The 5,430-nt window shown below is 35.4% G+C and overlaps 1 pseudogene; it reads right to left on the bottom strand.

Moving 5' to 3' along the window:
- Positions 1 to 1,498: 1,498 nt before the first annotated feature.
- LOC104854598 lies at positions 1,499 to 1,901 on the bottom strand (annotated as a pseudogene).
- Positions 1,902 to 5,430: the final 3,529 nt, after the last annotated feature.

The following is a 5,430-nucleotide window of genomic DNA, read 5'->3' as shown; positions in this document are numbered from 1 at the left end:
TTAATTCTTTCAGGAATATACCAAGAAGGGGAATAGCTGGGTCAAATGGAACCTCTAGTTTTAGTTTTTTGAGAAATCTCCACAATGATTTCCACAGTTGTTGCACCAGTTTACACTCCCACCAACAGTGGTGAAGGGTTCCTTTTTCCCCACAGCCCCACCAGCATTTGTTATTGGTTGATTTCTTGATAAGTTATACTTTCTGGAGTGAGATGGAATCTCGGTGTTGTTTTTATTTGCATCTCTCAAATTACCAGGGATGTTAAGCATTTTTCATATATTTATTTGCCATTTCTACTTCTCCATCCAAGAAGTGTCTATTCTTTCCAAATGCCCATTTTTGGATTGTGTGTGGAGGTTGTTTTGCTTTTGTTTTGTTTTTTTTTGGAGACAGGGTCTCACTATGTAGTTGAGACTGACCTGGAACTCACTATGTAGCTCAGGCTGGTCTCAAACTCACAGTGATCCTCCTGCCTCAGCCTCCCGAGTACTGGGATTACAGGTGTGCACCACCACACCCTGCTGGATTGCGTTTAACTGGGGAGTCTGATTTTTAGGACTTCTTTATATATTCTAGATAGTTTTTCTTTTTCTGAGGAACAGCTGTCAAAGACCTTTTACCACTCTGTGGGTTGTCTCTTTGCTCTGTTGATGGCTTCTTTTGCTGTGCAAAAGCTTTTTAATAGAATGAGATCCCAGTTGTGATATTTCCTGTGCAACCAGGGTTTTGTTCATAAAATCTTTGCCTACACCAATGTCTTCAAAAGTTCTACCTATTCTATCTTCCAGAAGATTTAGTGTTTGTTTTAATATTTAAATATTGATCTATTTTTATTTTAGTTTAGTGCATGGTAAAAGATGTGGGTCTAGTTTTACTCTTCAGCATGTGGAAAGCCAGTTTTTCCAGCACCATTTATTTAAGAGGCTATCTTTCTTCTGGTGAAGGTGTTTGGCTCCTTTGTCAAAGATGGATGAATATGTTTGGAGTTGTTTCTGTATCTTCTAAACTGTTCCATTGAACCTTATGCCTGTTTTTGTGCCAGTACCATGCTATTTTTATCATAGCTTTGTAATATAATTTCAAGTCAGGGATTGTTATGCTCCCTGCCTTGCCTTTGTGACCCAGAATTGCTATTTTTTTAATGTTTAACTGATTTTAATAACATGACATAAAGCCTCTAGAATTGATATAATCATTATGCAAAATACATAGAAGAATACTGTCTTCTTTTAAAAATATAAAGTATGGGCTGGGGATTTAGCTCAGCGGTTCGGTGGCCTGCCTTGCAAGCTCAAGGACCCAAGTTCAATCCCCGGTACCAAAAAAATTAAAAATAAATAAATAAATAAAAGTAAATAAGCAAGACGTGGTAAAATAAGCCAGTTTCCACTAAATAAATGAAAAAAAAAGTTTTCCTTTCCACATCATTTGAAGGGAAATTATCATTTTAAACAATACTCGTTTATTAAACAAATTTTAAAAGGTATTATAAAATGTTTAACTTTCATCAGCTTCAAGGTTTATGTTGCTGCAAAATTTTGCATATAACTGAACTTTCAAATCTGCTAACACCTGCTGAATTGATTCTACTCTGGATTCTAAGGCATCGATTTTCTGCTTGCAATTTTTTCTTTGTTTCTTCTAACATGTCTTGTGTTTCTTCTTGAGAATGGCTAATGAAAACATCATCAATCTGGTAAGGTATCATTAAGCTGTCCTCATCTGTGAGCATGACGTCATCAAAAGCATCTTCTAAATTCTGAAGTTGTTTCTTTTTTACTTCTATTTCTTCCTTTAGCTCTGTGATTCTACTTGTATTGTACACAAATGTGTTTATCTTTTGTTTTTCAAAAGTAACACTGACATCTTCTGCAGCTGCCTTCTTCATGGTGGCCACCATCTTGGGACTCCAGAATTGCTTTTGCTATACTTCCAGGTACAAATTAATTTTAAGATTGTTTTCTCTAGTTCTGTGACATATGCTTTTAGTATTTCGGTCAGGATTAAATCTGTATACCAATTTTGGAAGTATGGCCATTTTAACTGTATTTCTTCCTACTCAAGAATAAGGGATATCTTTCCATTTTGTGATATCCTCTTTGATCTTTTTCAGAGTACTGTAGTTTTCAATGTAAAGGTGTTTTACTTCCTTTGTTAGATTAATTCTGGTATATTTCATTTTGGGGGATGCTGTTGTGAAAGATGTTTCCCTAATTTCTCTCTCAGTTAGTTTGTTATTTATGTACAGGAAAGGTATTTTTTCTGTTATTGATTTTTGTGTGTTGACTTTATATCCAGCTACATTACTGAACTTGCTTCTTAAATCTAGAAGCCTTTTGGTGGAGTCTTTGAGGTCTTCTGTGTAGAGTATCATCATCTGCAAATAATAATTTAACTTCTTCTTTTCCTATACTTATTCCTTTTATTTCTTTTTCTTGTCTAATTTCTCTGGCAAGTGTTTCCAGAACTATATTAAGACTGATGACAGTGGATATCCTTGTCTTGTTCCTGATTTTAGAGTGAAAGCTTTCGATTTTTGTCCATTTAGTATGATGTTGACTTTCGTTTTGTCATACATGGAATTTATCAGATTGAGATAAAGACCATCTATTCCAATTTTCTGTAGGGTTTTTATCAAGAATGGATTTTGGACCTTGTCAGATGCTTTTTCTGCATCTCACGAGATGATCATATGGCTTTTGTCCTTGGCTCTGTTGATATGGTGTATTACATTTATTGATTTGCTTATGTTGAACCATCCCTGCATCCCTGGGATGAATCCTACTTGGTCGTGGTATATAACTTTCTTGATGATTTGCTGCATCCTATTCGCCAGTATCTTGAGGATTTTTGCGACTATGTTCATTGGGGAGATTGGCTGTAATTCTTTTTTGGTTGGATTTCTCTCTAGCTTTGTATCAGAGTAATGCTTGCTTCCAGGAATGAATTTGGGAGTACTGCTTCCCTTTCAGTTTCATTAAAGAGTGAGAAGTAATGGCATTAGGTCTTCTCTGAATTTCTTGTAGAATTCAGCAGTGACTCTGTCAGGGTCTTAGCTTTTCTTGGTAGATTTTTAAATTACATCTTCAATTATATTGACTGATAATTGGTTTATTTATAATTTTTATATCTTGATTCCGTTTTTTTAATTTTGTTTTGTTTTTTGGTACTGGGAAATGAACTCAGGGAATTACTCTTGCCCAGTAGATGCTGTACTGCTGATCTACTTCCCCAGCCCTTCTTGATTCAGCTTCAGTAATTCATTTGTATTTAGGAATCTGTCCATTTCTTCTGTGTTTTCCATCTTATTAGAATACAGGTTCTTGAAGAATTGATGATCTTTTGGATATTTGAAGGATGTGTTGTGATTTCACCCTTTTCATTCCTAATTGCATGGATTTGAGTCTTCTCTTTCCTTTTTTTGATAAGGTTGGCTAAGGGTTTGTCAATTTTATTTAATTTTTCAAAGAACCAACTCTGTGATTCTTTGTATTGTTTTCTTAATCTCCACTATGTTAATTTCTTCTCCAATCTTTATAATTTCCTCCCTCCTACAAGCTTTAGGCTTGACTTGCTCTTCTTTTTCTACAAGTTTGAGGTTCAACATGAAGTTGTTTATTTTAGCTTGCTCTTGCTTTTCTGATATGAGAATTCACTGGTATAAACTTCCCTCATAGGGCTACTTTCATTGCATCCCACAGGCTCTGGTATGTTGTATTGGCATTCTCATTTAATTACAGAAACTAATTTCTTCTTTAATTTCATCTGTGACTCATTGGTTGTCCCAGAGGGTGTCATTTAATTTTCATGTGTTTATGAAGTTTCTGTAGTTTGTTTTGCCATTAATTTCCAATTTTATTGCATTCTGATCTGATAACATGCTTGGGATAATTACAATTCTTTTGCATTTACTTAAGCATATCTATAAGCTAGTATGCGGTCTGTTTTGGAGAGGGTCTATATGCAGTTGAGAAGAATGTGTATTCCAATGTTGTAGTGTGAAACACTGTAGACATCTACTAAGTCCATTTGTTCAAAAGATTGGTTCAGTTCTAATATTTCTTTCTTGATTTTTTTTGTCTAGTTGATCTGTCTAGTTGATCTGTCTACTATGACACTGAGGTATTGAGGTTGCCCAGTTACCCATTACAATTATATTAGAACTTATGGGATTTTTCATGTCCATTAATTTTTATATAGTTGAGTGTGCTGATATTCAGTGCATATATACTTATGATTGTTATCTTTTCCTCTTGAATTGTTCCTATTACATGAATGTAGTGACCTTCTTTGTCTCTGTTAATCAGTCTTGGCTTGAAATCCATTTTGTCTGAAAATAGAAAGCTATCCCTTTTTCCTAGCTTCCAGTCCCATGGTGTATTGTTTTTCCATCCTTTGAGTTTCAGTCTATGAATTTCTTTTTGAATTAAATGTTTCTTGTATGCAGCATATTGTTGGATCTTGCTTCTTGATCCATTCTGCCAGGTTTTCTTTTTTTTTTGATTGGTGAATTGAGACCATTTACATGATGTTTATAATTGATATGTATCGACTTATCCTTGTCATGTTATTTTCCTGTTGTTGGTCCCCCCCCATTTAATTACTTGCCTTATCTGGTGGATTCATTCTGTGGGGTTTGTGGTGGTGATCTCGAAGCTGGTGTCCGAGGCCATGTCTGACTTGGTGGGGCACATTGGTGGTCCAGTACAGTGGATAAAAAGGAAAGTGAGAGTTTGGTGACTCTGGCTATACACAGCTAATGGAGTCCACAGTAGAAGTGCATGGCTGAGGTGGCTGCAGTGAGTGGGGAGTTGGATCAAGAACAATGTAAAGATGGCTTTTCAGAGCAGCCAATGGGGGCTCTAACAGCTTTTAATATTCTGATTTTATGTTGAATTTCTGGAATCTATACTATTATATGCCTTGATGAAGACTTTTTTGATCGTGGCTAATCAAAATTCTATATGCCTCACTTATCTATCATCTGTATGTCAAATTGTTTTTCCATGCTTGGGAAGTTTTCTACCATTACTTCTGTAACAGGTTTTTTATATGTCATTTGCCCTATCTCTTGCTTTTTCATTGAGTCTGATCAGTCTTACATTATTCCTCTTTGCATCATGTAGCAGCTGCTGGATTTATTTCTCCTGGTCCTTGGCTGTTTTTAAGAAATCTTTCTTTTCATGATTGCTAACTACAATCCTCTCTTCCATATCTGATATTCTGTCCTCCCATTGACTCATGCTGCTGTGTTGGAATTTTTAATCTCCTGGATATCTGTTTGAATCTGTTTCATGGATTCCATTTCCTATGCTGAGCATTCATAGTTTCCATCATTTTCCTAAAATCCTCTTTGCTTATTGGTATCTTCTCTAGAGTAACTAACCATGTCTTTCATTATGGTTATCATCTCTATAGTTAGCTGAGAG

Source organism: Fukomys damarensis, unplaced genomic scaffold (assembly GCF_012274545.1).
Source record: "Fukomys damarensis isolate Sample0158 unplaced genomic scaffold, DMR_v1.0_HiC HiC_scaffold_11, whole genome shotgun sequence".
NCBI classification, from domain to species: Eukaryota; Metazoa; Chordata; class Mammalia; order Rodentia; family Bathyergidae; genus Fukomys; species Fukomys damarensis.
This window is presented reverse-complemented; position numbering and strand designations above follow the sequence as displayed.